At 45.6% G+C, this 26,054-nt stretch overlaps 1 long non-coding RNA gene across 1 annotated transcript; it reads left to right on the forward strand.

The window, feature by feature from the left end:
• Positions 1-21,127: 21,127 nt before the first annotated feature.
• LOC124653694 lies at positions 21,128-23,549 on the forward strand. The gene is made up of 4 exons (XR_006987997.1): positions 21,128-21,274; positions 21,531-21,772; positions 22,477-22,557; positions 22,906-23,549. It is a non-coding gene; the product is annotated as an uncharacterized LOC124653694 (long non-coding RNA).
• The last annotated feature ends 2,505 nt before the right edge of the window (positions 23,550-26,054 follow it).

Here is a 26,054-nt window from a genome sequence, read left to right on the forward strand (position 1 = left end):
CTAACATTGCAGGAGAGATGAAACCTGAAGCTGAAGGGTGGGGAAACAACTCTAGGAGCTGGACTCGCCATCTGACATGCTTATGAGCCGCGTTGAGCACAACTCGGAGCTGATTCGCAACCGCACCTATGAGATTGAGGATTTAAAGGAATTTGTTAAGAAGCTTGTCGAGAAGAATCCACCATCATCGCTGAAGGATTAATTCATCATCGGTATTGGCATCCCCTTGGTTTGTTCCAAGCTTGGGGGAGTGTCGCGGTATCACATCATCACTATCTTTATCTTTTACTATCAAGTAGTGTCATATCATGAGTAGGGAAGTTATCATATAGAATAGGTTGCTGTGTGGAAGTATCTCTCTCTTAGTTGGTTATCTATGTATCCGTTGGTGTGAGTTATCGTTATGGAATATTAATGAGAAGTCTTATCATTTACTTTTTGCACACCTTATTTTAGTTTGCAATCTCTTTTATATGATTACTCTTGACATTAGTATTGATATCACTTTGGGAGCATCAAGTAAATCTATTTGGTTTTGGCAAACTTAGCATTGGTCAATAGCAACAACACGTTGATGTTCGAATAGAAAAGGGAAATACATGTAGATATATTACTCTATTATCTTTATGCTAATGAGTTAGTATTATGAAGTTAAAATTGCTTGTGCTTACAAGAAAGATGCATGATTGATTCTATCACATGTATATTTTTTGTTTCCCTCAACCTTTATGCTTGCTATCAAACCTTGCTAGCCAAAAAACCTGTATTGAGAGGGAATGCTTCTCATGCATCCATAACCTTAGACCAAACCCATGCCATTTGTGTCCACCATAACTACCTACTATGTGGTATTTTGCGCCACTCCAAGTAAATACTTCATGTGCTACCTTTAAATAATTCAAACTATATTACTCCTTATTTGTGTCAATGTTTTATAGCTCATGAGGAAGTATGTGGTGTTTTATCTTTCAATCTTGTTGGGCGGACTTTCACCAACGGACTAGTGGCACATCCGCTTATCCAATAATTTTGCAATAAAGAGCTGGCAACGGGGTTCCCAGCCCCAATTAATAACTTTCATTAATAATTCTCTTCACATGTTTTGCCCTGATTTATCAGTAAGCAACTTAATTTTGCAATAGACACTCCTCCATGGTATGTGAATGGAAGGAACCCGAGGATTCGGTTAGCCATGGCTTGTGAAAGCAAAAGTTGGGGGGAGTGTCATCCATAATAAAACTAAAATACATGTGTAAACAAAAGAGAAGGAGGATGATCTACCTTGCTGGTAGAGATAACGTCCTCCATGGGAGCCGCTCTTGGAAGGTCTGTTTGGCAAGGGGGTTAGAGTACCCACTACCATTCGTTGACAACAACAAACACCACTCAAAATCTTACTTTTATGCTCTTTATATGATTTCAAAACTTGAAAAGCTCTAGCACATGATTTAATCCCTGCTTCCCTCTGCGAAGGGCCTATCTTTTACTTTTATGTCGAGTCAGTAAACCTATGTCCTTCTATCTTAAGCAAGCAATTGAGTTGTTGCGAACCAACCATTTATGTTATGATCTAGTTAATCATGTCTTTTATGCTTTCTTGTTTAGTACAAATTTTATCTGATTGAATATGACTTTGAAGGTTATCAATGATTATGAGAAGATTGTTATGATTGAGGATGAAAGCCTGGCTATATAAATTCTAATACGAAGGGAGAGGCGTTTTGGGACATGGGTTCAGATGATCTCGTTATCTGTTCCGTTGAATTGTGTGTGGGGATTCGTGGCAGGGCCATTTCCCGTCCGAATATTTACGTGCGGAAAAACGATCGACAGATGAATACATGTGCATTAATTGTGGTGGGACATGCGGTACGTGGACGGAGCGAGCTGCGTGCCGTGTGAGCCGGACGGTCGTGGCACGGAGGGGCCGTTCCGGACCTGTTGGACATGTGGGGGCAGCGTTCTAGGACCATTGGTCCAGTACTCCAGTTCCTCCAGGCTCCAATGGGTTATCCCTGAGATAAATTACGTTTCCAAAACGATCCAGAAAGGCCTGCGCTTCCCCCTCCCCCCACCCCCCTTCTCCTACCTTCTTCGCGAGCGGCCGGTGGGGCGATTCTGCAGTGTCAGCCACCAGGGGAGAGACGGATTTGCCTAGCCATGGATTTCCCGCTAGATCGGTTAGCAGGTACGCAAATTTCTCGGGATCTCGGGCTAATGCGCTGCATCTATGTGCCGTATTCAGGTGAGGCAACAGTGCTGAATCTGCAATGGGAGGACTCGGTCCGCAGCAATGCTGGTCCGGTGGCGGCGGGTGCGGCCGTGCTTGGGAACCTGGTGGACACGAGTGGTGTGGGCGATGGACCTAGCTGCATGGCTGGCCTGGACGTACCGTTGGCCTCTGATTCCGTGGAATCAACTCCGCAGGTCAATCCACAAACGCCCGGTGGATAAAAAGGTAACTAGGGCTGTAGTCAGTGCAACCAGGCCACTTTCACACAACCGCTCCCCTTGGTCGCCTCCCTCGGGCGACAGGGGAGCCCAACCCCAGCCCGCCGCCGCCGCCTCCTAGCCCCCTGCCCGCTCCCTCGTCGCCTCCCGAGGCCGCCGACGGCTAAGCCGTCCGCCGCCGATGAAGGGGGCGGCGAGGATCTATGCCTCTCGGGCTCCCGCGCGGCCGTCCCGGAGGGAGGACGCCATGCCGGACCCCGGAGGTCGCCGCCGTCCTCCGCCCCTCCTGCGCCCCTCGCCGTGGCGTCGCGCCTCGCGGCCCCCCTGCTGCCTCCTGCAGCTCGCCGCCGTCGACGCCCAGCCATGGCGCGGTCTGGCTGGGGAGGGCCCGATCTGGGCCCGTTTGGGCTCGATCTGGGCCTGGAGGGCCGCGGCCTGTGCGCCGCTCCCCGGCCCTTCCGGTGTGCGCCCTGTCCTGTTGTCTTCCCCGGGGGCCTCCCGCGGTTCTTCGCTGCCGCGTGCCCTGGTGGAGGCGTTCCTGCCCGCGTCGCCCTAGCCTTGGTGTGGTTCGCCGTCGTCCATGCCGCGGCGCATCTCCGACCGCTCCTCGTGTCGGTGCCCCTGCGCGTCGGCCCTGCCGGCGGGTTTGCGGGGCGGCTTCGGCCTTCGCTGCTCTTCGCAGCTCGCCGTCCGTCCTGCTTCTCGCCCCGTCCGGCCATGGCGCGGTTTCTGTCTGGCTTGTGGTGGACGCGGTTCGCCTGGCGTGGCGCTGCTCGGCTTCCGGTGGCTGCCTAGTGCATCGGTGGCGCTAGCGCGCTCGTGGGCTCGTTGGGTGGTGACAAGCTTCATGCCCTGCTGGTTGGCCCGACGGTGGAGAGGATGCCGGACGAAAGTTCTGCACTGTGCCTGTCCGGTGCCGATGGCGGAGGCGCCTTCTGGTGTCGTTCCCCTTCTTGTAGGCGTCATCGCGTGCGGACTCTCCTGCCGTTGTGTGTGTCGTGTGATCTCCGGGTGAAAACCCGAGCTCCTTCGGAGCGGGCGACGGCGTCAGCTATGCCGCTACCTTCTTGAAGGCGCCGCCTGTGGAGACATCGACTTTGTGGCGTTTTAGGGTGTGTGTTAGTCTTGTTCCGCTTTTTCGGGTTTTCGACTCGGTTTCCCTTATAAACTGGGTCGCTTTGTGCGGTTTTTGGGCCCGGTTTCCCTTATTAACTGGGTCAATCTTCTTCTATTAATATATCGAGCAGCTCACCTGCCGAATTCTGTTATCACCAGAATTTGACCAAGTCAGAGGTGGGCCGCGATCAAGATGGACGTTAAGATTATACATGGAAGAAAATACGTGAATCGGCCTTGTTTACCAAGTTGGGCTAAACTGCCCATGTATCTGTAACATATTAGATCGCATCTTAGTTTAGAAGTTAGAGTTTTACCCGTGCACGGTTTGGTGCACGCCCACATTAGAAAGTCCCTCGGACTATAAATATGTATCTAGGGTTTATGGAATAAACAACAACCAACGTTCAACACAAACCAATCTCGGCGCATCGCCAACCCCTTCGTCTCAAGGGTTTCTCCGGTAAGCACCATGCTGCCTAGATCGCATCTTGCGATCTAGGCAGCGACGAGCCTGCCCACGTTGTTCATGCGTTGCTCGTATCGAAGCCTTTTTGATGGCGAGCAACGTAGTTATCATAGATGTGTTAGGGTTAGCATTGTTCTTAGTATCATATGCTTGTCGTAGTGCAACCCTTGCGCATCTAGCCGTCCTTGTGCCTCATCATGGGTGCAGGGCGGCACCCCGCTTGATCGTTATTTAGTAGATCTGATCCGTTACGATTGCTCCTTGATTCATCGGGGATTAGTTTAATATCTGCAATAGTTAGGCCTTACAAAGGGTTGGAGGATCCAGCGGCGTGTAGGGTGTAGTTTGCTGGCCCTAGACAGGATGTTCCGAGGATCAACCTCGTGTTGGTTTTTAGGCCTTGTCTAGGGCTGTCTTACGGTCACCGTGCGCGAGCGCGAGGCCCAATCGTGAGTAGGATGATCCGATTATGCGGTGAAAACCCTAGATCGTCGTGGATCTCATATGCTTTATCTTGATCAAGCAGGACCACCATATATTCGGCCACCTTGGACGAATCATGGGTGGATCGGCTCCATGAGCCGATTCACAGGATAACCTGAGAGCCGATCGAGGCTCGTATTCAACGTGTACGTGTGTGCCCTGCAGGAAACTAAGCGAGGCATCATCCACACCTTCCCGACCGGGTATAGGTCGGGTGGCACGCCCTTGCAATTTGCATCGGCGCGCGACCGGGAGGCTTTGCGGGCCGTCACTCGAGGGACTGGGGCCAGCCGCAGCCCTAGTTGTTCCCGGCTCTACGGTGTTGGCCAGTCACTGCCCGCCGGTGGGTTTCTGACGCCAACACATTCTGGCACGCCCGGTGGGACCCCTCTCTGATCACCTCCTCAACAAGTATGTGAGTCAGTACGACCAACGCCGGCGACACGGCGACGATGATGAGAGAGATCGTCTGGCTAGAGGAGCCAGAAGATATCGTCGGCACGATCACAATGAGGAGGAGCACGAGCGCCGTGCCACGGAAAAGCCAAGGGAGCAAGATGACAACGCCAGGCACTGGGACTGCCCCTTCTTCGGACACTCGCTGGGATTCGAGGAATGAGCCGATTGCCAACAATCGGCAACCGCCAGAATACAACCGGAAAAGAAGGAGGCAGCCAACGTGTCCGTGTTCGAGCGCCTAGGGCCTCTCCCACCACAAAACGAGACGTGCTGAGATCCCTCGGTTGGAAGATCTCGAGGATTCGGAAGACGAGGGGAAGACGAAGACGACAGGTACCACCGTCCAAGGTGGTGCCCCGATGGTCTCAGCCATTCACAAAAGCGCGAGGGTTCAGCGATTGCGCGGTCTGGAGGAAGCCGAAAGGTTATACTTGCATACGCTGAGGAAGGCACGACCTGATTTGGCTGCGAAAGTACAGAGGACCCTGGATGAAGAGGGACTGCCACAAAGAAAAGAGTGGCGCCCCAAGCAAAGGAAAGCCGATGATGAAACATCGGCTGGTACGAACATGGTGCTCGTTCGTCCGGCGAAGTGTAGAACTCCACGATTACACGATGCACCCGAGGTGGACAACAGCAAACGCACCAACATGATAAAGTCAGAGATTGGGCTGGTTCTATCCACCGGCTTGGACGAGTAGCAAGAGCACGTCAATAAGCAAACGTGGCGAGGCTGATCCTTGCGATCGGCCCCCCAAAAATTTATGAAGGGACATTACAAAACCTTCACCGAGCAAGCAACGTGGAGGCCGATTCCAGCGATCGGCCAAAATTATCCTCACCATCCATTCTGCCTGGGATCAACGTTTGACCCGACAGGGACTACCTGACGAGCCGATATCATCAATTCTCTTGACAGAATCGGCTCGGGGGGGCACCTAGATGGATAATACTATGGGGGCCGATACACAAATCGGCCTAAAATTTTTAAACATTTTTACAGCCGATGCGAGGGCATCGACTTTAGAATCGAGAAGTAGCCGATGCGCGGCCATCGACTCAAGAGGAATAATGAAGCACGAAGGGGGATTTTAATGGAAGAACTCCTCAATGGAGTAATTTAAGGGCTCGGATCCTCTCTTCAAGAGCAGCCTGGACGTGCAGATCAGGTCGAGGATGGATCGCATTAGATCCGCCAAAGGAAAGGAGCCGATCTGACCAGCAGGGCGCTAGGAGCGGACTGAAGAAGCTCGGGGGGCAGCCCACCTTGAAGGCTCTCTGCAAGCCGATTTATGTGCAAGTCGGTTGGCTCTGCATGATCAAGCCCAGGCTAATTCAGCTAAGTTACGCGTCCTCGTTTCTGTTTTTGCTTTGGCCAAGACTCGGGGGGCAGCAGGCCTGGTGGATGTTCTATTTTGCTCTGTTTAAAGAGCCGATTGGGATACCATCGGCTGATCCTTCATTGCAACCTTCTTCACAAATGATGAGTATTGAAGAGGATTATTGGGTTTGGTTAGAAAAGTTCAAAGGTTTTCCCGAAGATCCCGCATTTTCTGCCAGATTTAGAAAATCATCAGTTGAAGAAGGGAAGGGCGAATTTTAGAGGACCGATGCGGTGCTATCGGCTCATTACGCATTGGCAAAGGGGACGAATCGGCAAGGTCAGTAGAAGAGGGAATCGGCTCAATTGAACTCAAAGGAAATCGGCAAAATCAAATTGGGGAAAAGTTCTTCATTAATAGGCGAGATTTCTTACATAAAGAGCCAATTGCTCTCAAAAGGAAATACTAGGGGATATATTGCCCCATCTACTACTACTGGCCCTGTTCTAGAAGTCCTATCTACGGGCCATCACTGCCCTCGTCGTCGCCGTAGTCGCTGCCGTCGGCGCTGCTCCCGGCGGGTTCGTCGTCGCCCCAATGGCCACCGACCGGGCCCTCGTTGTCTTCATCTTCTTCGTCAGCGTCGTCTTCGTCACTGTCGAAGTCGCTCAGGTTGCCCGGCCAAGGGCAGAACCGCTTGGCCGGCGGCTCGTCGGAGGAGCTGTCGTCGTCGTCCTCCTCCTCTTCCTTTTCCTTCACCCCCTCGGAGGAGGTGAAGTCATCCCAGGATAAGCGATCGTCATCGCTCTCCTCCTCCGGTTCCCCGTTGGCAAGGAAGCGGAGGTCGCTTTCCCCGTCCGTCGAAGGCCGGTCGTCCTCGGACCGGATGGAGAAGTCATGGTCCGACTCCTCCCCGGCCGCAATGGCGCGGCGGATGTTGGCCGCGTGGACTTCCGCCGGGTTGTATTCCGGCGTCGGCTCGCGGGATGTGGAGGACCGGCTGGAAAGATCCGATGGAGCGAGAGGAAGAAGAAGACATTTTGATGCAGGGAGGGCTTTTTGGGATGCTAATGCAAAGGAGATGCGAGAGGAGAACTGTTCGTGGCGAGATAAATAAAAGGGGATATAGTGGAAATTCAATGCCACGAGCAGTTCGAGGAAGTAGTGCCGGGATCGTCAAATCGTGCGGAGAAGTTGAGAAGGCAGGTTATCATGATGAAGGACTCTGCGACGGTTCTGCTCTGCCACGACATGACCCTACGAGAGAAAAGCGTAATGATTTTGGAAATGTCATTTCCAAAACCAGGGGGGCATGTGTTATCAACAGAATTTGACCAAGTCAGAGGTGGGCCGCGATCAAGATGGACGTGAAGATTATACATGGAAGAAAATACGTGAATCGGCCTTGTTTACCAAGTTGGGCTAAACTGCCCATGTATCTGTAACATATTAGATCGCATCTTAGTTTAGAAGTTAGAGTTTTACCCGTGCACGGTTTGGTGCACGCCCACATTAGAAAGTCCCCTGGACTATAAATATGTATCTAGGGTTTATGGAATAAACAACAACCAACGTTCAACACAAACCAATCTCGGCGCATCGCCAACCCCTTCGTCTCAAGGGTTTCTCCGGTAAGCACCATGCTGCCTAGATCGCATCTTGCGATCTAGGCAGCACGAGCCTGCCCACGTTGTTCATGCGTTGCTCGTATCGAAGCCTTTTTGATGGCGAGCAACGTAGTTATCATAGATGTGTTAGGGTTAGCATTGTTCTTAGTATCATATCTTGTCGTAGTGCAACCCTTGCGCATCTAGCCGTCCTTGTGCCTCATCATGGGTGCAGGGGCGGCACCCCGCTTGATCGTTATTTAGTAGATCTGATCCGTTACGATTGCTCCTTGATTCATCAGGGATTAGTTTAATATCTGCAATAGTTAGGCCTTACAAAGGGTTGGAGGATCCAGCGGCGTGTAGGGTGTAGTTTGCTCGGCCCTAGACAGGATGTTCCGAGGATCAACCTCGTGTTGGTTTTTAGGCCTTGTCTAGGGCTGTCTTACGGTCACCGTGCGCGAGCGCGAGGCCCAATCGTGAGTAGGATGATCCGATTATGCGGTGAAAACCCTAGATCGTCGTGGATCTCATATGCTTTATCTTGATCAAGCGGGACCACCATATATTCGGCCACCTTGGACGAATCATGGGTGGATCGGCTCCATGAGCCGATTCACGGGATAACCCGAGAGCCGATCGAGGCTCGTATTCAACGTGTACGTGTGTGCCTGCGGGGAAACTAAGCGAGGCATCATCCACACCTTCACGACCGGGTATAGGTCGGGTGGCACGCCCTTGCAATTTGCATCGGCGCGCGACCAGGAGGCTTTGCGGGCCGTCGCTCTGAGGGACTGGGGCCAGCCGCAGCCCTAGTTGTTCCCGGCTCTACGGTGTTGGCCAGTCACTGCCCGCCGGTGGGTTTCTGACGCCAACAAATTCTCAAAAAAAACAAAAAGGTAACTGAATAATTGTGTAGTTGTGTGGACCATTTTCTGAAATGTCAGGACAATCAGCGTCCTAATATTTCCTTTTTGTGTGTCCAGCTGTATCATCGAATCTGTGGGCATGTGAGGCAATGATTTAGGTTTGAAATAGTTTGGATTCCGTAGCAGATGTAAGTAAGTAAGGTGCCTGGTTTCCGTTACAGTTGATGAAGAACATTATGTGTGTCTACTCTTCTGAACAAAATAAGTAATGAAAATGTTAGCTCGTAACTAGGTGTCAATATAAATTGTTTCGACGAAAATTTGGTTTATTTTGTAACATCGAAAATAATAGAAAATGTGAGCTACTGAATTAAGGATGAATTAGTTTGTTTTGTGCATACAAGTTGTAAAACACATCCCGAATGCAATTGTAGAAGAAGAACTGCTGTGCAGGTGATGGCGTTGCGTGGTGTTCAGAGTGGTCCTTTTCACAGAGGTGCCCTGCGCAGGCTGGGGCCGTGGCGTGGAGTTTGGCCAGTTTAGCTCATCACGAGTTCACGACTCACGATCATCACAAAATATAAGAGATAGAAACGAGAAAATATCTGACCAGTTTTTCTATTGCGATTTAAAAGATGTGTATAAGTCGTTGCTCCTCCCAAAACAAACAGGTCCTCGTTCAGTGTTTCCCGTGCGAACGCTAAACACCAGCAGCAAAATATGGATCTGCCCCCAAACAATTTTTGCCGCTACCTCCTCGAAGGATTGTTGCGAGCGAAACATTCTATCCGCGAATGGTGATTGAACGAGTCGTCCAAACTTCAGCCAACTAATTCAGCAGGAAATCACGGTCCAGATCTCCAACAATCAGTCTAGGATATTGCCTCTCCATTTGTACCGTGCATGTCGCAACGGAAACAATGCCATAAATGCGTGCAGTTGGTGGGCCATCTCACTATTCCTAATTCTGACTACAGCTGAAAATACAACACAAAATACACCTACCATCACCGATCTGGCAGCAATTGATTGGCCCAAATATAGGGAGCATCTGGACCCGAGTTCCGTTTTGAGTTTCTGTAATATGAAAGCTTTGCTTAGAAGATAAGTGCAATCCTTTAGTAGTTCTTTGACCAAGAACAAAGTTTGCCATAACCGTTTATGATTTCCTATGCACCTCTATTTGTGATTTCTCTTTACTTATTCCAAGATGAGTTATATGAGGAGAATGTTTACTAGAATATCTTGTGTAAATCAATATGATGCTTCTTGTCCGTATTTTATTTATCGACTCTTCACTCCATAAACATGTGGTCTTGTTTATTGAGCTCAGTTTCGCTTGGGGACAAGCGAGGTCTAAGCTTGGGGGGAGTTGATACGTCCATTTTGCATCACTATTTTATATCATAATTTGTTGTTATTCATTGATATATTTCATATTTAGATATGATACTTATGTTATTTCATCTATTTTGCATGTTTCATGATCATTGGAGAATTATTCACCGGAGTCAGGATTCTGTTGGAAAAAGCACCGTCAGGACACCATATTTCGGAAGATCAACAATTGACGACAATTATACGAAAAATCCTATTTTTCCAGAAGACGAAGGGAGCCAAAAGGAGGAGCCGAGAGGGGCCACCATGGGCCCCCCCATAGGTCGGCGCGGGCCCAGGCCTAGCCGCGCCGCCTTGTGGGGAGGGGGCCCACAGCCCCCTCTGGCTGCCTCTCCTTCGCGTACTTCTTCGTCCCGAAAACCTAAGCCCCGGGGAGTTACGGAGAATTGACAGAGCCGCCTCTGCGGAGCGTAGAAATACCGAGAGAGAAAGAGCTCTCCGGCGGGCGAGGAATCCGCCGGGAAATTCCCTCCCGGAGGGGAAATCGACGCCATCGCCATCGTCATCGAGCTGGACATCATCTCCATCATCATCATCATCATCTCCACCATCTACACCGCCATCTCCACCGCTGCATCTCGTCACCGCTGTAACGATTTGGGTTGGAGCTTGATTGTTTGATAGGGGAAACTCTCCCGGTGTTGATTACTACTTGTTATTGATGCTATTGAGTGAAACCATTGAGCCAAGGTTTATGTTCAGATTGTTATTCATCATCATATCACCTCTGATCATGTTCCATATGATGTCTTGTGAGTAGTTCGTTTAGTTCTTGAGGACATGGGTGAAGTCTAAATGTTAGTAGTGAATTATGGTTGAGTAATATTCAATGTTATGATATTTAAGTTGTGGTGTTATTCTTCTAGTGGTGTCATGTGAACGTCGACTACATGATACTTCACCTTTATGGGCCTAGGGGAGTACATCTTGTATTCGTTTGCTAATTGTGGGGTTGCCGGAGTGACAGCAACCTAAACCCCCGTTAGTATATCGGTGCAGGAGGGATAGCACGATCTCAGAGTTAAAGGCTGTGGTTAGATTTATCTTAATTACTTCCTTGTATTTGCGGACGCTTGCAAGGGGTATAATCACAAGTATGTATTAGTCCTAGGAAGGGCGGTGCATTAGCATAGGTTCACCCACACAACACTTATCAAAACAATGAAGATTAATCGGCCGTATGAAGCGAAAGCACTAGACTAAAATCCCCGTGTGTCCTCAAGAACGTTTGGTCATTATAAGTAAACAAACCGGCTTGTCCTTTGTGCTAAAAAGAATTGGGCCACTCGCTGCAATTATTTCTCTCGCATTTTATTTACTTGTACTTTATTTATCTGCTATATCAAAACCCTCTGAAAACTTGTCTGTGAGCATTTACAGTGATTCCTTCATCAAAACTGCTTGTCAACACCTTCTGCTCCTCGTTGGGTTCGACACTCTTATTTATCGAAAGTACTACGATACACCCCCTATACTTGTGGGTCATCGGTGCGCCGGCGTACCCTCCCCTGGCGGCTGCGGCCGTGGGTGATACCGGAGCTCATCGTGCTCGACAGCGACGAGGAGCAGCACAACGACGATGATCAGCAGTAGGCGTTTAGGGTTTTTTTTCATGTTTTAAGTACGTACACTGGTAGAAAAAACGGCTTTGGTCGCGGTTCGCAACAGCCATTAGTCGCGGTTGCGCAACCGCGACTAACGATGCGCGACTAAAGCATCCCCCCTTAGTCGCGGTTGCTTACGAACCGCGACTAAAGGCCCCGCCACGTGGGCGGCTGGCATGCGCCGGGGCGAAGGACCTTTAGTCCCGGTTTGTAACACGAACCGCGACTAAAGGCTATTTCGAGTTATTTTTTTAATTCATTTGGGTTTCTAATTATTTTTCACTCCCTCTTTTTTTTCTTCTATTTTTTTAAGAATTTCTACTATTTCTGTTATTTGCATAGTTTAGTCTCTATCTCTAACTACACTTATCTCTAGTCAAACTACATACTCGTGGTCAAACTTCCCGCTCAGTCACCCATCCTCCCACTACTCTAGCACTAGCACGCTTAACTTCCGAGTTCCATCCCGTTCCGCATCCAAGTGCTTCGCGCGTATGTATGTGATAGTAGTATCATATCAATCCAATTAACATGTTGGTCGATGTCACATTTCTTTATTGTTTGAATTTCAAATAATTCTTTTAATAAACAAAACTAATGATGTAATAATAATCTTGAACAAATAAATAAACATTAACTTTTAAATTTGTATTATTTTTAATTTTATTAATTAATTAAATATATTTTTTGCCAAACCTAAAACCTAAAAATTTGAAAATCTAAAAATTGGGTAAAAATCTTATGCAGGATGAAATTATTAATTTTAGGTTTTTTAAAAATAAAAAATATATAAAATCCGTAATTTATAGCAAAAATTAAAATCTTCCTGCTTTTGTATTTCCATTTGGAATTTTGAGAATCTAAAAATTGGCTAACCTGGTAAACCCTGGTGAATTCGGATGTAACTTTTTCCCAGGATTTTTTTGATATATTATACATTTTTTCCGACGTCGTATGCAAAAGTTATTGTGGTTTTACCATTTTTTAAGAAAAAATTGCAAAAAAAATGAAAATTCGAATTTTTAAATTTCTCCGAATAGTAGGTTGCATAACATACAAGAATCTGAAAATAATTTTTTTTTGAATTTTCTATCATTTTATTTTGTATTTTACAAAGCAAAAAAAGGCGATCCATGGGAGGGGGGTGCAGGGTGCGTGGGGAGTGAAACATCCTTCCATAGCCCTTCCATAGCCCTTTAGTCCCGGTTGGTGTTACCAACCGCGATTAAAGGGGTACCCTGCGACTAAAGGTTTTTCCGCCGGCCGCATCCTTCCATAGCCCTTTAGTCCCGGTTGGTGTTACCAACCGCGACTAAAGGGGCACCCTTTCGTCGCGGATGGAGCATTAGTTGCGGGTTGCCTCCCGAACCGCGACTAAAGCCCCCTTTAGTCGCGGTTCGAATATTTCCGCGACTAATGGGGCTGGACGGAAGCCCTTTTTTCTACCAGTGGTAAATTATGTTTCATGTTTCAAAAAATGTTTTCGGCTAAAAAAATGCGTCGTGCCGCTGGAGCCACCCCCGACGCAAATGGACGCGCGGTCGATTTTGACCAAAAGGGCCAACGCAAATGGACGCGCGCGGACGCTAAAATGCGCCGCGCCGCTGGAGATGCCCTTAAGCGTAGCCGAAAATCTGTTTTTAAAGGCAACTGCACCAGAGGATGTCACCCATGTGGTGAACAATTCTTTCACAAAATTATGAAACAAATCTAAAACATAACTGAAACATGAATATTTCTGTGAAACAAACTGGAGTGATGTCCGCAGTGACGTTATCGGTTTCACTTTTTGTCACAATGTTTCACAATAGTTTGCATGTATCACTTTTGTTTCATAATAGTTTCACTTGTGTTTAATAATAGTTTCACTTTTGTTTCCAAAGGGAAGGACTTCGGCTGCGAATTCTTCCCCCGCATGCACAAGCAAGAGTTGTGGTGCGACCCAAATTACAAGGCCGATAGCGAGTATTGACCGATGCTTTGGGTGTAATCATCGCATTAATGTGTGATCATCTATGTAATATGAACGATGTGGAACGAGAGGCTTTGGGGTCCTCTGAGGCCATGTACAATGGTATTCCTTCGCCCTCCACATCATCTAGAGAAGACAATAGCTACAACGTGGGTACAATCACTACTAGGAAAAGGCCTATAGATGAAAATAGCACTACCGGCGCACCAGCAAATTCATGCGCCGGTGGCAAAATACCGCCGGCGAGCCATGTTAGGCCGCGCCGGCGAAGATCCTATACTGCCGGCGCACAAGCAAATTTAGTGCGCCGGGAATAAAATTCGAAGAATTCTGGCCGGAAACAAAAAATCTGGGCACCTTACCCCCGGCGCACCTCTATGGTGGTGCGCCGGGGGTACACAATTTACCACCAGCGCACCCCCATAGAGGTGCGTCGGGGGTAAGGTGCCTACATTAATTTTTCTCTCCAAACCCCCCCCCCGGGAATCGCCTTTTCAGTTTTCAAAAAAATAAAAGAAAATGATAGAAAATTCAAAAAATAAAATCCTTTGAACTGCCCATGTATTATGTAATCTAGCTTTAATAAAAATTTGAAAAAATTAATTTCGATATATTATGCAAAATGGCGTCATCTTTCGGTAAAACGGGATTTCTGGTTGCATACGACCTCCGATGAAAAACTTTTTTATATCAAAATCTATCTACGCGAAATTTCCTATTCGAATTCAACGGCCTACGGCCGTTTAGAGAAAAAATAGATTCGTCAATTGGAAAACGAAAACAGGACTTTTTTCAGGTTTAAGATTTGGGAGAAAAAAATAAAAAATTACCCCCGGCGCACCACCATACTAGGTGCGCCGGCGGTAAGCTGTACTATATATTCATGCCGGCCCTCCTCCCTCTTCTCTTTCCTCACTTCTCCCCCTTCTTCTCTTTTCCTCCTCCTCTTCTCCTTGCAATACTCACCGACAGCCTCCTCCTCCTACTACTCCGGTGACCTCCTACTACTCCGGCTCCGATGACCTCCTCCTCCTCCTCCTCCGGTAATCTCCTCCACCTCGGGACTCTACCTCCATCTCCGGCCTTCTCCTTCTCCTCCTCTTCCACCACCTCCACCTCCGGCCATCTTCTCCTCCTCCTCCTCCTCTCCTAAACCACAACCACCACCTCCGGCCTCATCCTCCTCCTCCTCATCCTCCTAAACCACCACCACCTCCGGCCTCATTCTCCTCCGGCGCGGCAATGACGACAAGGCGACGCACGACCACTGTTTTCGAGGACCCGAGCTAGATGAACCCGAGCTAGATCTAGATCTAGATCTGGATCGGGCTTTTTTTTTGAATTTCGAAAAAACGTACCGCCGGCGCACCAGGCCTGGTTCGCCGGGGATAATTCATGTTGCTGCTGGCGCACCAGCTGGTGCGCCGGCGGTAACTTGTTACCACCGGCCTGTTCGCACCGGCGGGCTCTGGTGCGCCGGCAATAAGGCTTTTCCTTGTAGTGAATAATGCATTATTTTTTATTGGTATCTCTTACAATTTTTTAAAAAATGGTAGAAAATCATGTGGCTAAGGGAAGAAATGTGATACAATGGTGAAACTCGCATTCTCTTACTTTTTTAAGGGATCATCCCTTTTCTAGAGCGAAGACAACCTTCTCTTTCACTATTCTCTATCCTCCAACACATCAATCCTACGTGGCTGTAAAAGAATGCCCACATCACTCAATTCTACATGCCGTTACACCCATAAGCCACGTTTTCCCAGCGTCGCAGATTAATTATGATATACTGGATGGAGAGTCTCCATTAACATGGTTTTCCTCGCTACTTTGGTTGAGATGGTAAAATTGTGAATATAAGTCACATAAAATACCCGCCTATTTATTTTGTAGCATCCAATAAATAATAGTTCCAAAAATAGTTCAAATATATGTACCGAAACACTTACAACGGTAAAAATGGGTGCAAAAGTGCTGACCTACTATCCTACTTTGAAATGGCTACCGGGATTTCTGGCAAAGGACATTACCAAAAATTACAGGTTAAATACCACATGAGATAGCCATATAAAATTTAGATTTGAAAACTCTGTAAAATTTCAAAACACTCCAAATCCGATTTTCAAAAGTTCGGAATAGAGGGGTTAGTGCATCGGGAGATATAGAAGAAAAAAACGAATAGGGTTTATGGTGGACTAACCAACCAGCCCTAATTCAAAGATTCTGATTTTTTTTTTTGCGCGGGAAAGACATTTATCAGTGTTTCAATTTCTTGCCAGTAAAGGGCTGCTCATAGCGGGAAGTAACTTAGACTAGTAACATATGTTATGTTACTAGTCTAAGTTACTACCTCCATAGTGGGTAGTAACTTAGATGTGATTTCATGTATTGTGTCATTTTTTATTTTGTAGACTCATATTGCCTTGGAATGCGTGATGTTATGGTAACATAGCTAGTTACCACCTCACTCTCTTTCTTAAATTATTGTCATGTCATGTCACCAAAATACCTTGGGATATGTGATATTACCACCTATGTTACCCCCACTATGAACAGTCTTACGCTCGGTAATCAAATCCATGCTTCTGCGGGTACTTCAACTGTTCACCTAGGAAGGCAAGACAAGTATTGCACTATTTACATAATTGCAACATAATTATTGCTGGCGAGCACACTCGTCACTTCTAGTGTCACACTAGATCATAGTAATATCTTTCAAAAGGTAAAAGGTACGCGACACATCAAATATTCAAATCTGGCCATCTCGCCTTGTGGCCAAGCGATTTAGCAAGCGGGACGCACTAGTACACGGTAGGGATTTAGGGGCACTTTGCACCGGGGCACTTTTCAAAATGCCCCTAAATACCTCTCATTAGAGGCACTTTAGCCAAAATGCCTCTAATGCTCTACCTATTGGGGCAGTTTGGAAAAGTGCCCTAATAGGTATACACCTATTAGGGCAGTTTGAAGAGGTGCCCCAATAGATATACACCTATTGGGGCAGTTTGAAGAAGTGCCCCAATAGATATACACCTATTGAGGCAGTTCGGAGAAGTGCCCCTGTAGGTGGATACCTTTTGAGACAGTTCGAAGAAGTGCCCCTGCAGGTGGCTACCTTTTGAGGCACTTCGACAAGTGCCCCAATAGGTAGCAAGCTACTAAGGCATTTTCACAAATGCCCCAATTTGTGCCTATGTAGTTAGTCAAATTGAACTAAATAGTAGAATTTGAGAATTCTGCTAAACAACAAACTCCCTACAGAAACAACAAAAGCATACAAGCATACAACACCATCTGCTAATAAAAGTGAATATATATAACTCCAACAAACCATCACATAGAACTTTAAAGCCAACACTAGCAAATGCAAACACAACAAAATCCAAACTAATTGATAATCTAAACAAATCCAGTGTAGAAACCTTCACCTAGCAATCTAGCTAGCTTCACGACAGCTCGCCACGCTCCTCTGCAGCTTTGGCTTGAACAGCTAGTTGCAGCCTCAAGCCAGCTCCATCTCCAGAACCACCACGGTAGGACTCAATAGCTCACAGTGATCACGACGGAATAGACAACACGGCGACATCGGAAGGGTCCTTCGATTACCAAGACTTCTTGGTCTGGTCCTCTTGGCCTATTTTCTCCTTGGCCTTCTTCTTCCGTGGTTATCAAATCACAAATCCTCTGTGAGGTATCTGCAAAGTGTCTAAGTTAATTGAACTTCTACTTGTCCTTTGAATCAAGAAATAATTTTACAATAATCATCCCCATGCAAGAAAATTACTCCCAACAACCCAAAATGGGACTAGATATCCCCGTGCAAGAAAGAAAATGGCCGTCATCACTCTGCTAAGCAATATACAGATGGTACATGCAACCTCAGTTGAGCTCCTTGAGATCAACTTTCCTAGGTGTGATTTTTCTAACTCACATGACATACTGGCAGAAACTTTGCTAGGTGTGATTTTTCTAACTCACATGACATACTGGCAGATGCAATAGTCAGTGAAACATACTGGCACATGAGTACTGATCAACAAATCAAGTGGCAGTTCTCCATGTACTAAATTATCATCAATACATAGAGTTATATATTTTAAGAACTAACTGTAACTTTAAAATGCAACATGTGTTATTTATTCAAAGGTTTGGGCTCACTGGATCCAGACTCTTGTGGCAAACTGGCAACCAGACGTTCTGTAGTATGCAGAAAATACACTAGTGAAAATTTCACAAGTATACACTGAATTTAGCGACAGCCAAAGAATATGTACTTTATCAACAGTATACTACTTTACAGAAGGCACTAGTCACACTCACCAGCTGGTTTAGGCAGGCAGAGCTATTACCTTTCTTCTTTCGCTCCCACCTTTCCTTGCATGCAGAGGAAGCAGATGCGTGGTTGAGGCCATCAACTGGCCGGCGGTGCGACATGTGCACGTGGGCAGCACCGGGTGGTGCTTGGCGTAGTGGCCAGGCCATCTCTTAGTGTGAGGCTGAGGCGATGCGGTCCTTGTGTTCCTGAAGGTCCTGCAAACATAAAGAGAATTGCTCATTTTCTTGGACAGTCTAAATTTGCATTTTTGTTGTTGTGAATTAGAAGTCCACAGATCATAGTACAGTGCCTACGGTTCATAACACAGATTATTGTAATTGTGGAGTAGAAGAAAACATTTATAAACTTGGAAGTTTTTTGCTTGTTGACATATATATAGAAATTTCTGTTGTTTACGGTGCAAACGAAGATGCTAACCAGAGAACGCGCCCTTTGCGCTCAACGATCACAACAATAGACATGTTATATGAAGATGATGCGAGAAGTAACCAAGAATTAATACGCTGGCCGCATACAACGCCGACACTCACCGAGGAAGCTGCGCCTTGGTCTGCTCCACTGGATCGGTGGATCATGGCTGCAGCCTGCTATTCATGCATGACCAATATTTGATGGATATATTACGGGGCAAATTATGTTCTCCATAAGTAAACATGAGGTGTTCATCATGGGCACAGTTCATGGAGGACCAATATTTGAATGCAGATAAAATAATGAGGTGTTGGTTCACTTCATGGATGAAGAATGTTTGAATGAGGAAAATAGGAAACATGTGTCTAGAACCAGCCGGTATAACAGTTTACAGTAGCACAAAGAGTAACAAGGTGATATTGTATTTCATTCTCGATAGTAACTCAAAATGGCATTTCATGTAGAAATCTACGTGGCCCAATTACTTAGAGACCCACTTAGTACACCTCCTAGTGCCAAAGCTATAAACACAAAGAAATTTGACCCGAAGCTACCAAATTAAATTGACCTCAACATGGCAGTAAGTAAGAAGGGCAGGCGCATTACCACCATCCTAGCCCAAACCTTAAGCTACCACGGTTGGATTACCAGACGGTCACGGAGCAGTACGTCAAGTACAAGCTGGTGACATGGTGCAAAATTTAAATACCAGTGACTTGGGTATACATGGCATATAAAATAAAAACCCAAACCTCAAAATATACCAACCAGTGGGAAATGTACCAGGATTTCCTTCGCTTGGCTCGGTTCATCTACATGAAAATAGACTTTACTTCTTTGGTTTGTTATCCTCCTCTTTGATTTTCTTAGCCGGATGAATTGAAAAAACAAGGGAAATGTCTTTAAGAACTCAGTATTTTGCATAGGCTGAGTATGAGCGTACATGAACATAGTCTTAGCAATTTGAGCACACTAGTGGTTCACTCAAGCTTGGAGAAGAATGGGTTCATAAAAAGATACAACCTAGCTAGTCTTAAACACATTTGCAGATGTTGTCTAAGTAATCAACTTGATGTTGCTTAAACGCATTCCTGTTGAACTTGTAGACGTTTCTGTACATATACTGTATTAAGGAATGTTTTTTTTTTTGAACTGCTGTATTAAGGAATGTTTATGTAATAAATATGCAGAACAAGAAACTAAGATACTGTTGAACTTGTTTACAAAGACATACACTCTTGGTAGATTAAAAATAACAGAAAAAGTAGCAGCAAATTTCACTACGTTAATCATAGTAAGATGCCATGTCTGTCACTGTTTCCAATAGATGGAGTTGTGTTGTCCCATCTGAAACACTAAGATGCAACTTTCACTTTGACAGCAGGCACTGAAACGTATGGTTCTAGAATATCTCGCAAGGAAGGCAGAGCTTCGCATAAAACATATTTGCTATTTTTGACATTATGGTTCATCATCAGAGTTAATTTGGACAGTGTCAAATGGTCAATGTGAAAAACAAGAAGACGTGCAGGTGTGCACTGCTTTCGACTTCTTAATCTCTTCACAAAATCACAAATGCAATCAAAATTGTATAAGCAGATAATTATCCTATGACTGACATGAGATTCAGAGATATCACAAAATTCAGAGCAGACAAACCCTAGTCCACGCCATGTCACACAAGCACCACACCCATCAATCAATCAGAACGGGTGGGAGAGGAGAACAACATCTCTAATACCTGGGCAAACAAGCATCGTTGAAAACAGCAGAGTTCTTTCATACAGTACCTGGGGGTTCTACCGCTGCTGATGAAGAGAGGCCGGCAGGGGGGAGGCAGGACGCTGGAGAAGGTGGTTGGGGACGGGGAGGTTCGCTAGCTCGGGGTCCTCTCCAGCATCGAGCGCCTCCTTCACTTCACGGCTTCGGCGGGCGGCGGCAGAGATAACTTGGAGACAAGTGGAAAAGGGAAAAAGGGGTGTGGAGGATCCGGCCGGCGGTGTGATCTACCCGAAGAATTTATTCCGATGCCGGCGGTTCTCCTGCTCCAGTGGCGGCGCGGCGCGGTGCGACGGCGAAGTTCTTCTGCCCGCTGCAGAGAGGAGAGGAGAGGTGCGGATAGACCCTAGGGTCGAATCGGGTGAGGTTCCTAAACTTTTGCGGGTCAGCCGAACCGGATCCCTCACCCGCTTAGCATCTTGACCCGCTTCCTCTAAAAAAACTTCCTCGCTCGCACGCGCGGCGCCCCGTTCGTGATCTCATTCCCCACTGCGATGCCGCCGCCGCCAGCCGCCGCCTCGTCCGGTACCTGCCGCATCCGCCGCCTCGGCCGGTACCTGCCGCATCCGCCGCCGCCGCCGCCGCCGCCGTAGACCGGTGAAAATCTGTTGCCTCTTCTCTGCCAATTTCCCCGCCGCCATGATGTACGCCCGTGCCGGCACGCGCGGTACGCGAAACCCTAGCCTCGCAGATCGGTCTCACCGGCACTGCTCCCGCCACCTCTCGCTGATACCGGTGCCGCGGCGCCCCGGCGTGATGCCCCCATGGACCTCTCCGCTGGATCCACGCCTCCGCGCCACCCTACAACACCCAAGCGCGCGTGCCCGCGAAACCCTAGCCGTTGGGCTCGGGCTCGCAACACCTATGCTCCTGGCGACTACCACCTATTGATGTCGCCTGCGTGGCCGGGGCCTCACCACCGTGGTGCGGTGGTAGGCTGTGGCTGCCCTCTCCTCTTCAGCAACCTCGATGGCTTGCTCCACGGCTAGAACTATAATGTGAGCTATTTCTTCTCCCTTCCATCGCGCTCGTGTATTGTGATGGTTTGTCCAACAAGATGTGGTTAGTTTTAGGTTTAGGGCTATGGTGGTGATGCCCTGTACGAGTGCTGCATTGTCATGTTGCTGGTACATGGCCGTGTGCTGATGTTCTGATTAGGTTGTAGCTGCTGGTATTTCAGTTAATGGATAATTGATTGATTGGTTAAATGGGGTCCTTGTTAGCTCAAATTTTGTTCTGGCTTTGAGGTTGCAGATGTAAGCACAAGCTTCCCAGGAAGAAATACTTTAGAGGAGAGGACAACATTTGTGCTTATGTGTGAGGAAAGGATGCACAAGGAGGGGGCCATTGTGTAGTTTTGCCTGGACGATGATATGGGTCATGTGCCCGCCCTTGTGCTGCTATATCTATGTTGGTCAACAACTACAATCCATCAACGAGTGGATCAGAGTCCATGGGTGGTGCCGGCGAATTCACCGCCTCTACTATGTGAGCAGGTAACCACATTTGGACCTTCCTAGGCAGTTAAATCTTTGATTTTGGGGTCACACTGAATCAGATTATTTAGAGGAAAGGCAATCATTGCTTGACTGATATTGTGTTGTTTGATATCGGGTTCTAAGATAAATAGGCTCCATGCTTGCTTATGGATGAATCTGGTGCATGTTGAGAAATGACGAATAACTAAGTGGGGGAAAAATAGGGACTTCATGTTTTGGGTATCCAGAGAAATTGTGTATACTTGTTTTGCCAGTTCATGCTTTATTATTTTTATAGAGGTAGCAGCATCTCCTTGTCATGACTCAAGCCAATGAAATCAAGTAGTGAATCAGTCTTGTTACAAACCATCGCATCATATGCAATAACTCAATTAGAGTTGCAGTAACTCAGACTTGGAAAACCAGTAGTAGTGAATCATGTCTTTTACGTTTTATTTCTCTGGATAATCAATTAGAATTTTGCCAGGTTCTGTACTACTGGTTCTTTTTTGCACAGGGTTAACTCTAATTCTTTCTGTTCATTTTCCCGCTATTGTTTTTAGATGATTGACTCTATATTGGCTTATCCCTGGAAGTTTGAGTATTGTTTACCTTAGTGCAGAACTCTTTTATTTCAATAGAGTATTTTAAATTTATTCTCGGTTGTCTATCATATCGTTCTTTTTTTTTTCTTGACTCATTCACGTGTTTGAATGCTGCAGATTTTATAGAGGCCATTACATAGGGTCTGATTTCATATATGATTTTGCTAGCGCGGATACAACGAGGAGAAGTAGTTCAAGGTAAAGTAAAAGTCAAAAGATACCCTTGCTGCCTATTTGTAAAGTCTATATTTGTTTTGTCCTCTAGAAATAGTACATCGATCAGTATTTAACATTATAAGATAATCATCTGTAGGATCATGACTTGAAATGATGTGATCTCGCCATGTTAATTTATTTGGGGTCAGCTTTAATATTAGATAAATGATCATGGTGCATCATTATATATATAGTATTACATAGATGAGGTTTTTGTGAGATTTACTACACCTGTTACATAACTGAGTGCCGCTCTCTGATTTTGAAGTAAACTTCCAAGTCTGACTTAGCTCTCCCTAACCCCTTCTCTACCTCTTTTGTTTATTCTAGGATTACCTTACTGATCAAGGAATGCTAGCTGGATTCTTAGTGTGCAATGCACCATTGGATGCTTGTCTCGGGTCCTCCTGCCTTTGTCAGTTTTTCTTATCTTGCAAGGTAATGGAAAGATACGAATCTACCGTCTTGATTTTTCTGGTACCTGAAGGTGTATACTGATCGCGATAGATTATTATTTTGATATGTACTTGTTCCGATACCACTGAAGCAATACCTTATGACACTTGTGTTGTTTAGAAAAATTATTTGAAAGTGTTGATGATGAGTTCTGGTAGAAGCATTGTCCTTGTCTTTCGATAACTGGAAATGCATCGACAAGCATGTGAGTTATCCTACTCTATTTTTTTTTGGCTTGCTGATCCGGGAGCCAGCTAGTTTTTTTATATATCACTTCCTCTTAGATCCTGGAATAAATTAACTCTCTGTTCATTACTTCTACCATACATGTTGCCGAGAAACCTTTTGATAGCTTAAAAATGGCAAGAAAATTTGTTCTCTGTTCTACATTTTACTTAACAGTGATAATAATCATGTTAATGCCTCGTGAACCATACATTGAATTCAGTTTCACCCTATCAAAAATATGTAGAGCAATTGTTTTAATAGCTACGAACTCTGAATCTAGAGGTGACATACTGACCATTGTGTTTTTATCATCGTCTCTTAAATTGGTTACCTATAGCTATGGACCCTTGCAGCTATTGTTCTTAAGACCTTTTAAATGTTCATGTAGCCTCTGCTGTCAAAGTTAAAAGTAGCCTCGGCCTGCTCCCCGGAGTCCTATGCAACCGCCTCCACCGGGCGGTGCTCCTGCTCATAGGCTGCATAAGGGGTAATTAATTTGTCTTTACATCACCCATCATGATACCAGTACATTTGTGGTTGAGCAAAGTATTTGTTTAATTTAGAATCCTGGAACTTAGTTTACTTTTACCACATTATATCTTAGATTCTTAGTTCAATAATTCTATCCAACTACTGACTGCAACTAATGAGGGCATGTCTCATTTACCGGGTTGACTGCAACTAATGACTGCAGCTTATTCAGGTTTAATAAATACCTCTCATAATCCCTTGCTTTTTTTCAAATCCACAAATTAAGCAGCTTATTCAGGTTTAATAAATACTTCTCATAAGTAAACGCCACCATAACTTGTTTTTTTATCTAGGTTGAGGTTGCCACCTAGCTAGGTTGGCTTGTGTAGAATTAGCATATGTTGTGCCATTTATTTATCTTCGTTATAATGGTCTTATATCTATGCTTCACACATGAGTTATGGTGGCATCATATGAAATATGTCTACCCTTTCATCATGCAGAATATTTCTAGATTCAAAGCATGGACTAACTTAAGCATAGGAATATGGCAGTGGCTAGATAGAGTATAATAGCTAAGCTAATTATACACAAGCATGAGAACACTACACGTGAGCTGGCTAATTTTTCGGGAATTTTAGACCAAGCTTCTGATAAACTAAGATTTTCAGCTAAACCATTGCTAACTCTTCGATATATTTCTTGCTGAAAGTATCCCTGATCCCACTGATAACGAGTAGGCCCAAATAATTCAATTGGGGTTGTTGCTGACCCATACCACATAGTTCCAGCAACTACGAAAGCTGCAAAAAATACAGCAGCGATACTACTGGAAAGTACAGTTTCAATATTGCCCATACGTAATCCTTTGTATAGACGTTGAGGCGGACGGACACTAAGATGGAATAAGCCCGCTAATATACCCAACGTACCCGCAGCCGTTGCTCTTTTGTTTTTCTTGTATGTCCAGGTAGCAGCCTGTAGCTCTACAATGTAGTTCGAAAGTAACTGCTATACTGTTGTCTTCAAGCACTTGGGTTTTACTAGGTTGTCTGCCTTGAAATTGTACCAGCTTTTATAGGTAGCTGAAACACTGGATGATGATAGGAACCTGTTGGAGATACTTGAACTTGACTGCTGCCTAAGTATCATCTTGGTCCTGCAATTTGCTTTAACATGTAAATTAAACACTAAACAATGCATGAAAATATCTCTAAGTTAGTAGGTAAGAAAAATATCTCTAAGTTAAATATGTAAGATAGGAAGGCAACACTTTAACTTGCTTACAAATGAAAATACTGCGGGTGTCCATCATGGTTGTTATAACATAGCAACACGCATGCCTGCATAAAAAATAAGCAGTCCTACGGAGTGCTAAAATATGTCAGACCTAAACTTGTTTTTTAGGTATAGTATAACAGCATTTAAATCGAACTAATATATCTCTTGAAGCAATTTGTATGAATAAGGTCGGACAGTCAGAACGTTTCTAGCTTATTGGCCCAGCTTCAAAATCATTGGAAAGTAAAGGCAAAAATGTTGTGTACCAGTGAAATAAAACACAGCTCATCAATATTATTTTTGAGACCAAGGGGAAAAGTGTATAACATACATAGTTTACATGCAGTGCAATCTGAATATCTCAACGCTTATGTTCATCTGAAGACTCAGAAGATAGTTTCATCTTCATGGTTTCCTATCTTACTTACAAAATTGTTTCTTCTTCTAATATCATGCATAGTTAGATTAGTTGGCAATTTCATAACTATGATGCTCCTGGAAAAAAAGACTAGAGCATGAGATATGCTGAACTGTCCTTCTACCACCCAAATAAGCCCACGCTTTTATGTTAGTTAAAGTGAAATTTAGGCATACTTTTCCTATTTATTATAAACTATCTAGAACCTCTGTCATGTTATCACTATTGCTTATAATACTCCCATACGTCTTTATTTTCCTATCTTCACCATATAGATAATTAAGACTGGTATCTCAGTTTTTTTAAACATTGTTATATGTAATTGCCAACTAATAGGGCAAGGACCTTATACCCCCATTATGGATTTTATCCTTCAGAAAAGACCAACCTTCCATAGTAATTCTCAGTCGTGCCCTAGCATGGATTTCATTGTAGAATGATGATTGTGTTCTCATCACTGGCCATCATCATGTGTTGCTGCATTTGGAAAACCCAACTTTTCTGTAATATGAAATGTGTATGAAGTGAGCACTAATGGTGCTTTTGTTTTATTCTGCAGATAGCACTGTTTGTTTCATCAAGTGATGCTATGCAACCTAGCTGGCTGGTGTAGTATCTAAGAATT

Source organism: Lolium rigidum, chromosome 5 (assembly GCF_022539505.1).
Source record: "Lolium rigidum isolate FL_2022 chromosome 5, APGP_CSIRO_Lrig_0.1, whole genome shotgun sequence".
Classification (NCBI taxonomy): Eukaryota; Viridiplantae; Streptophyta; class Magnoliopsida; order Poales; family Poaceae; genus Lolium; species Lolium rigidum.